At 43.1% G+C, this 9,749-nt stretch overlaps 1 long non-coding RNA gene across 1 annotated transcript in view; it reads right to left on the reverse strand.

The window, feature by feature from the left end:
- Positions 1-8,324, reverse strand: part of LOC140322288 (uncharacterized) — a 14,322-nt gene extending 5,998 nt beyond the window's left edge. The window contains exons 1-2 of the long non-coding RNA XR_011919193.1: positions 8,229-8,324; positions 7,817-7,875 (exon numbers count right to left, since the gene is read on the reverse strand). This is a non-coding gene — a long non-coding RNA (uncharacterized lncRNA). The remainder of the gene's footprint in view (positions 1-7,816; positions 7,876-8,228) is intronic.
- Between the last annotated feature and the right edge of the window lie 1,425 nt (positions 8,325-9,749).

A 9,749-nucleotide genomic window follows, 5' to 3' on the forward strand; every position in this document is an offset into this window, starting at 1 on the left:
ACTATGTCCTTGTGCCACTCTGTGGCCTCCTGATGCTGCCGCCACCTCCGGACTCTGTCATTTTGCCACTCTGTGGCCTACTAATGCTGCCGCCACCTCTAGACTCTGTCATTGTGCCACTCTGTGGCCTCCTGATTCTGCTCCCACCTCCACACTCTGTCATTGTGCCACTCTGTGGCCTCTGCCTGATGCTGCTGTTGCCGCCACCTCCAGACTCAGTCATTGTGGGTGTGGCTTCTGAGGAAGCAGCTGCAGGCCGGTCTGTGCTCCTCTCTCTCCGATGTCTGGCTCTAGCCCAGGGTTGGGCTGCACTGGGTGGGGAAGTTCCCCAGGAAAGCCCCAGGCTTCTCGGCCTATACATGATGCAGACTCGATGGATTCCATACAACAGATTCTCCAAGTACTGATAAGAATGAAAGCTGTGAAATTTCTGATAAAGATGATTGTCATGTGAAGAGCAGTATGAAGCATGAACATGAATTGGATAAACCTGTACAGCAGATGGGAATTTATACCCAGGGAAGCCCAGCAATGGAGCAGTCAGTGCAATCAGGTCAGAGCAGTGTTGTGGCAGCGCAGAAAGCTTTGCCCACCCCACAGGTGGTTTAGAGGGTGACTCGGAGTCAGTCTACCCGACAGAGAGGTGATGGCGGGGCAGCACCGGCCCAGCACAGTGCAGCCATTTCGCAGACGTCAAGGAAAATTTCCTTGGAACAAAAGACAATAAAGGAGAATTTGCAGCAACAAGTTCTGATTCCCACTGGCCAGGTGTGCTCAGCCCTCCTGAGAGCCCAGCAAAGTAAAAACAGTGCTGAAAGTACTAGAAGGCCAACAAATGCGGCTTCGGGGTCTCCATCAGCTCAGAAATCCTCCCAGATTTCTGCAAATACAACCAGCAGTACAAAGCTCCAAACTGAGATGGGGTCAGCGACCCACAAATCACAGCAGATTAGTCCATCACCTGTGAGTGGGAGTGGGGCAGCGCATGACTTGGCTTCCAGTCCATCTGAGGACCCAGCAACGTTTAAACACCCGGCAGAGGTGACCGAGCAGAAGGTAACAGCCTGCCAGCCTGGGCTGAGCCTAGCACAGAACATTCTAGCCCTTGTAAAAGAAATGGAAAGCCTGAGGAAAGCAAAGAGTACAATCCAGAGCCAGATAGAGGGCATTTATAAATTAACCCCCCTAGCGTTCTAATTCTGTCATTTTTTGATGCAAAAAGTGATCCTATTTTTTTTGCGTAGAAATTTTTGTTTATATTGTGGGTCTGTAATTCTTAGGATTAACTCCTGGGTATAATAATTATATTTATTTCTTGTATTATAATCATAAATTATAATATAATACATAATTATAAATCATAATTATAAAAAATAATGAAATAATAGACCACAACAGTGTAATTTATCAAAAAAAAAATTTTTTATCAAAAATTTCCAACTGAAATTTTCCAAACAAGGGTGCAATATTATTGATAAATATTAAATTAAATGCAGATTTTAGAAAAAAAAAACATTTACATTTTTTGTAGACATCCCGGGTGTGGTAGATTTTGAAGCAGGGTGCTGCACAAAGTCCAACATCACAGTCAGGACAGTAGAACCTGGTTTCTTTGCGTTTCTTCCTTCCTCTGTCATTGATGACTGTGCCAAAGAATGGAGTGGCAACCATTTTGTTCTTGGACCAGTACCACTTCTGCAGGGGTTTGCCCACAACTCCCTGCAGGATCACCAAGCCCAAAATCAGCCAAATGTCATCCTTGGTCACAGGTTCCCACTTTCTGCTATTTGCAAACCTCAGGTGTGGAGCACCTTGTTGTTGTCCAGCGTACCTGCATAAAACAAATCAAAAAATGTATTTTAGGATATGTTCTTTTATAGTGTGAAGGTGGCAAGTAATATGTTAACAAACACAGAGCAGCATATACGTTTGCATAAAAAAAAAAAAAATACCAAAAAAATTTAAAAAGTTAGCAAACACAGAGCAGCATACATGTTGGCATAAAAAAAAAAATAGCAAAAAAAGTTAGCAAACACAGCAGCACACATGTTGGCAAAAAAAATTTGCAAAAATTTTCTAAAAGTTAGCAAACACAGAGTAGGATACATGTTGGCATAAAAAAAAAATAGCAAAACATTTCAAAAAGTTAGCAAACACAAGAGCGGCTTACCTGTTTGTCTCCGCAACAATTTTTTCGATAACTTCATCAGTCAAAAACAACTTCAGGTATGCCAGGGGGTCGTTGCATTCAGCCTCAATTTTCATCCCAGGTGTGCCGGTAAATGGAAATCTTGGCGGTGCTGCCTGATCCGCATCAAGGTCAATAGGACACCATGTGCGCACAGGTTCAGAATCGTCGCTCAGTTCACTTTCGCTGTCCGATGACAAATTTCTTGGTGAATCGCTATCGCTTGATTCCACAAGGGACTCCAAATCGCTATCTCTGCTTTCAAATTCCTCCAGCAAACAGTCAGGAACATCAAGGTCAAAGACAAAGTGATGAAATGATACATTCAGGAAGTGATTTATAAGTGATCAAAAGGTCAGATCAAGGTCAGGGCTAATAGTGGGCAAAATGTAAATCAGGGCACTGGGCAATGATGTTTGGTGTACTACCGTGTACAGCAAGCTGAAATCACTGGCTATGAAACTCGCTTCGGTGGTTGGGAAGATCGACTCAGTCCAGGAACAACTGGGACCCATAGGAGAGACTTATAAGAATAAAGATCGTTTCCAAGGGACTGAGGAACCCACCAGTATGCCATTGGTAAGAAAATCTGTGTTGCAGCAGCCAATATTTTCTTACCAGCGATAAGACCTGTCTGAGGTTAGCAATGTAACCAGGGAGTTTCAGCAGCAGAAGAGAGATTCTGCACTATCACCACAGCCAGCAGGGGGCAGCAGTGAGAACTTTCATTTTGCAACAGGTACATCTGCAGAGGTATTAAGGGGCAATTCTGCTCAGCTGGGAGCAATGGACAGCAGTGCAGCCCAGATAATGGACTCACTTGAGAATGTAGAGAAGACTCGCCTGTCCTCGGTGAAGTCATTACATGATGCGGAGGCCGAGTGGCAGACCGGACCCTCATTTTGGTCCCTGGCTGCTGAGCCTTATGCAGGGGTTGCCATTCTTTTTAATACAAGGGATGTAATAATCCATAGATTGACAGAAATATCAATGAGTAGATGTCTGAGGTAATTATACGTGGGAGAAGCACAAGTCATATCAGAAAGAGTCAGTCTATTCAATTATGTAAAACCCTATCTGTTCTCTTCCATTCCAGTCATCATGGCTGGGGATTTTGATGTGGCCCTTAGTACAAGTGACAGGTCCTCAGGAAGAAAAGGGCGTGGAGATGCCAGGGTCCTCAGCCAAATCATCTCCCAGACCGGGTTATATGATGTGTTCACCTATGGTGGAAGGATGCCAGGTTTCACTTATTTCTTGGGTGAATGGAGGAGTAGAAATGACCTAGCCCTGGTGAGTTGTACAGAAACTGTCACAGATAGGAATGAGAAATGAGTGCCTTATTCTGATCATGTTGCTCTTTATTTTTGTTTGGGGGTGGGTAAGTGCCCGGACATGGGTAGGGGACTCTGGTGACTGAACTCCAGCCTTTTAGAGGATCAGCTTGTACAGGAAGAAGTGGAAAGTCTCCTGCAGAGACAAATGGATAGGCAGGACCTCTATGAATGTAATGCAGATTAGTGGGAAGATGTCAAGGAGGACATCACTTCTCTATTAAAGAGGTTATTAGCCAATAGGGGACAAAGTAAATATAGGCATTACCTGGGATTATGGAAAGAGTTGGAGTCCCTTTACTCAGATGGGGTGGTGGCAGGGGAAAAGATAACCCAGCTAAAATCTGAAATCAAGCAATATTAGTACAGCAGATACAAGTTTGAAAGAGATTACGGGACCCCGGGAACACCAGATCCCTTTGAGAATTGCAGGGATAGAGTGGAGAAGAAACTGATAACTGGTCTCATGGATTCCCATGGGGTTTTACAGGACTCCCGTGCAGGAATCCTAGAAGTTGTAAAAACATACTATGCTGTCTTATTCCAGAAAAAGGATTTAGATAATGAAAGGATGACCAAGATCTTGGCAACAACTCCAGGTCCTGACACAAATAATTTAGACTTTTCCCTCCTCACAGCAGACATAAAGGTAGCGGAGGTCAAAGAGGCCATAGACAAGTTGTCCCAGGGGAAGGCACCGGGTCTTGATGGCATAACTGCCGAATTTTATAAGAAATTTAGAGATATTCTGGCTCCTATTCATGTGGAGGTTTATAAGAGCTGTCTAGGAAAGCGTCTGATGCCCCGGTCCATGAGATTGTCATCCCTAGTCCTACTGTCAAAGGGCAAAGAACCAACTGATATTAGGAACTGGAGGCCTAAAGCCCTTTTAAATGTCGATAGGAAAGTTCTAGCTAAAATTTTGATTACTAGACTGGTTAGTCTTTCCTCATCACTACTGACAAGCAGTCAGTTTGGTACGGTGAAAGGACGAAACATCTCTGGAGCTGTCATCTCATTAAGGGAGATCTTTGAGAGATGTAAAGTATTTGGCTATGGTAAATATGTTGTCAGTCTCGATCAGGCCAAAGCCTTTGACAGAGTGGACCATGACTACCTATGGGCAGCTTTGCTGAAGTATGGCATCCCAGAACTCTTTGTAGATTGGTTAGCTGAGAGCTTCCCCCTTATCAGTGGGTGGCAAGGCGACACTTTTAAGGTAGAGGCAGGGATGAGACAAGGTTGCCCCTTGAGCCCACTTTTGTACGTCTTTGCTATCGATCCTTTTCTGAGATATTTGCAGGAATGTGGATTCCAGGGGGTGATAATTCCCAATAGCCCTCCTATGACTATGGTAGCATATGCTGATGATGTGACGGCTGTGATATCCACTCCTCATGAGGCCGCCATGTTATCTGCAGCTATAAGAAATTACTCCCAAGCTTCAGGGTCACTGATCAACCTGCAGAAAAGCAAAGCTCTCTGGACCTTACAAGGTGATCCTGGCTTTCATCTGACACAGTTCACGATAGCCTCAACCCAAATCAAGATCTTAGGGGTTACATTTGGTAGAGAAGACAATGCTAGATTAAACTGGGAGGAGAAATTAGAAGCTGGTAATGTAAAAGTTCAACGTTGGAAACATTTCAAGCTGACCTATAGAGGAAGGGTGGCGATGTTAAAGACCTACCTGGTCCCTGTATTTCTCTATGTGTCTGTGGTCTTCCCATTGCCTGATAGCCTATCTGCTAGGCTGTTTAGTTTGTTTTTCCAGCTTTTGTAGGGGAATAGGTTAAACATAATAAAAAAAGGAGTGACTTACCTGCAGAGAAGAAAAAGGGGTTTGGGCATGCTGAATCCGAATCTGAATTTTTTGACTTCATGTTCCTGAAAGTGAATTTTGGGAGCCTGGATACTAATGTCTGTCCCATGTGGGTAAGCAGCGTCAGAGCTTGGATTGAGCCCTTTGCAGAATGCTGGTTAAGGGGAAATATACTAAAGAGGGGGAGATGGTCTCATTGTCACCTTCCACTATACCTGCGCTTAGGGCTTAATTCCCTGAGGAAATGGGGAATAGAGAAGTCATACCTGGAGAACAGCACAAGAAAAGAGCTTTACCATAGTATCTGCAGGTCCTTCTTCTGCTCTCCGCTGCCACTCAGAGACTCTGTCACGTCGGCTCTGCAGGAAAGTTTGAAATATCTGAAAGGCCATAGATTACCTGCAAAGGTGTTTGATATCACCTGGTTGTCCTTGCACAGTAAAATGTTTGTTAGGGGAAATGAAAAATTTGCAGCTGATAGAAGTTGTCCTTTAGGTTGTCCCCAAGAAGAGTCTATGGAGCATTTCATGGTGGATTGTGCAGGAAGTTGTCAGGTTTGGGAAGGAGTGGCGTGAAGGCTTAAAATTCAGAGGCTGAAACTTTTGAGTTACTCGGACAAGGTATATGGGGTCCCCCAGACAATTCCCAACGTAAACCGGGAAACAACCTATATCATAATATCTGTGGTGAAATATTATCACTGGCATGCAAGGACCAGGGTGGCCATGTGCAATGAATTGTTTGTTTCTGGGAAGGTAATAGATTTCATTATGTCTGAGCTCAGATGGATCAAATCATTAGAGATCAGGAAATGTAGGAAAAATGCTGAATTGTGGAAAAATGTGAATCTCTGAATTCTGCTCCGGGAAAAATTCTGAATATTTATTGTTTCTTTATTACAGCCAAGAATGGTGGGACTTTGATTTTGTTCTAGAAGTGTTTGTGGGACTTTGATTTTGTTCTAGAAGTGTTTGTGTGAGGAGTGTTGTAAATGTTGTGATATGTTGTATTTTATTCTGATTGTTTTTACAATAAAAAAATATCCAGACTCAGTCAGTGTGCCACTCTGTAGCCTCCTGATGCTGTCGCCAACTCCAGACTCTGTCATTGTGCCACTCTGTGGCCTTCTCCTGATGCTGCTGCCACCTCCAGACTCTGTCATTGTGCCACTCTGTGGTCTCCTGATGCTGCTGCCACCTCCACACTGTCATTGTCCCATTCTGTGGCCTCCTGATGCTGCCGCCACCTCCAGAATCTGTCAATGGGCCACTCTGTGGTTTCACCTCACCACTATGTCATTGTGCCACTCTGTGGACTTCTCAAGCTGTTCTCCCACCCTCCCCACTCCATGACGGGGCCACTATTTTGCTTTTTTGGCTTGGATGACATCACTATTTATTTGACCCTTCTTCTGATCTGTCAGAGGGAAGGAAAAAAGAGAAGCACAACAGATCCTGTCTATGTAGCAGCTGTAAGGCCTGTATGGTCCCATCAGAATTGGCTTATGATTTGGTAGCCAAAAGCAGGAGTGGGTACAAAACACAGAAGAAATGCAAATATTCCATTCACGTGTCATCTCTGTTTTGGATCCACTCCTGTTTTTTTTGGCATTAGCAATACTGATGGATTATTGTGCAAATGCTGACCGGGTGAAGGCAGATGCTCCACAGACAGGATCCGTTTTTTGTGGGTTATTGTTCTGATGGATCAGAGGAAGGGCAAAATAATCAGTGACGTCAACACAAATTTAGTGCTGACACCCTCTACTTGTATGAGCTTGTATAAGCGGTTAATAGAACAGCTTCTGTAGGCATCTTTGTGGAATCAGCTGACAAGGGTGTAAAAGGAGTGTGCTTCTTCTGGATGCTAACATGGACCTGTACGGCTGAGTTCATACTTGAGTTATTTGGTCAGTTTTGGCCCCGTGACTGCCCAAATAAGTGAAGTGTGCAGTGATTTTAATAGTGACGCCTGTCATCTGCATGTCATACTGACTCAGTGTTATTTCACTACCACAGCAGACTCCCTATGTGTGTTACTGCAAGGCACAGTGTTCTACACCACTATCAAGGCTCTCTGCAGGCCGGAAATAGATGTTTTTTAACACGATTCGCCGCAAATAAATTGGGATTGAAGCGAATCTTTTCAGAAAATTTGGCGAACCGGCTGAATCGAATTTTTGAGAAATTCGTTCATCTCTAGTGGTGACAAATCTTCACACATCAAAAGTTCCCAATATCTCGCACAGGCAAAATGATTTTTTACATTTAGACAGAAATAGGAGTCTATTTTAAATATTTAACTCAATAGGCAGGTAGACATTTCTAAAGGAAGGTTGCACCAGAAACATCTCCCACAAAAATTTAACAAATCTTATATATATATATATATATATATATAGATATTTTATAGAGATATCAAAGGTTAATATTTAGCTTTTGGAAGGCTGAACACACACACAAACCAAATTACCTGTATTCTCTCCTAGGCTTCTCTGCAGTGGATCAAGACCTCCTCCTGTAGACGGTGATCTGCTAAATAAAGCACAAAAAAAAATGAAATAGAGTGAGCTTGACTTTAAACCAAGTTAATTTGGATTGATTGGTTTACCACAAATATAACCAAAAAACATAACACTTCCAGTGCAAAAAATGTGTGAAATGTAACACTCATATTACACATGAGTGTGGTTATAAACATGATTAGAGACAGGTGCACAATGTCAAACAAGATATGCCATGAAGGTTAATCTTACCAAGAGAAAGCCCAGTGTCATCTCGATGCGAAGTGACATCCTTGTCATCCACATCACTCAGAGCACAGAGGGCAAGAGGGGACTGCTGCTTCTCAGAGCATACTATTGTAAAAACAATGAAATACACACCTTGTTGATGCAAGTCAAAAGAAGGTAAAACTAGACTAAAGAGGTCATTAGAGCAGCAACAGCGACGGCGGTGGTGGTGGTGGCAGTGGTTGTGGCCATTCTCCTTGGCTCCATGTTACTAGAAGGAAAAAAATAAAACATTTATGGGAAAACAAACCAAAAACATTTTTGGAGGAATTAAGTAAATCGTGTGTTCTTACTTTCAGTTCTGTTTTTCTTGTAGAAGCCTTCTGGTTTGTGTTGTTTTTTTTGTGTGTGTTTGGAAATTTTTTGTTTGCATGCAGAATGGCTAAGAAGTTCTGTGAAAATATATAGGGATACAGTACGAGCACACGTTCATGCGTGTTACGTGTGCACGTTCACGCACGTTACGTGCACACATTCTTTTGCACGCTCAAATGTGTGCTGGGGCGAGGATTGTGCATGTTGTTTTCATGGAGGAGAATATTGAGGTGGAGTTGCTTTTCACCACTGCTGTTGTGGCAGCAAGCACAACTCTTCTGGTTACTGCACAGGAGGAGCAGCAACAACCCGAGGAGCAGCCTTCAACTTCGCGAGGGGTCTGGAAGTAATGCATTTTCCTGAAGCGTAGCCAGCTGGATAGTATCCCAAGTGACCAGAATGTCAAAAGGTGTTTTGGCCTGTCCCACCAGGTCATCCATGATCTGTTCAGCTTGCCGGAAGCTAAAATTGCTCCAAAAACAAAGAGAAGCCAGGCAGTGCCAGGAATGACCAGGCTCTTGACAGTTCTCTATATTTTAGGAAGGGGTTCCTTTCAATCCTCCTCGGCCTTAACTTGTGGACTAAGCCAGCCTACAGTTTCCAGGGTTTTTATGAAGGTCATAATTTCCATTGTGGACCTTGTCCCACTATATATTCAGTTCCCTCAAACAGCTAAGAAGTGGAGGAAGGTAAAGATGGATTTCTTCAGGTGAGCGGACTTTCCTAATGTTTAGCGGCATGTTCCAACTCCCGTGGGATTTTGATAATTTCTTTTAGTGCTGGATGACAGCAATCAGCCGACAGAACTATACGCAACTGAGCAATCAAGGATGGATAATAGGGTAAGCTTGGACGCAACATTTCCGTTTTTTCGGATTTTTCTCCACTACCGTCCCCAAAAGTAAGTACCAACTAATTTACTTTACATGCTGTATTTATCTTGCCTTTGAAACATAAATGGCAGGAGTCAAATATAGACAAACGCTGTAGACTTTTTCTTTTTCTGATCTAGGGTTTTTGTATAATTTGGTTACGGTAAACTAAAACTTAATTCCTATCCTTAGGTTACACTTTCATAATCATTCCTGAATGACACACAAAACACTTCACATTTGGGGCCAATGACCTCCTTGTTTGGGGAACCCTAATCAACAGGAGTGTATTGTAAGTCTTTTTATGGTAACTTATTTCCCTACAGAGGTCTTAACTAGTTGTACTATAAATGTAAACGTCAGCTATGGAAATTTTTCTTGTTCTTTATCAGATGTTCTTCTAATGAAGCGAGTGCCATATCACTAA

Source organism: Pyxicephalus adspersus, chromosome 1 (assembly GCF_032062135.1).
Source record: "Pyxicephalus adspersus chromosome 1, UCB_Pads_2.0, whole genome shotgun sequence".
NCBI lineage: Eukaryota > Metazoa > Chordata > Amphibia > Anura > Pyxicephalidae > Pyxicephalus > Pyxicephalus adspersus.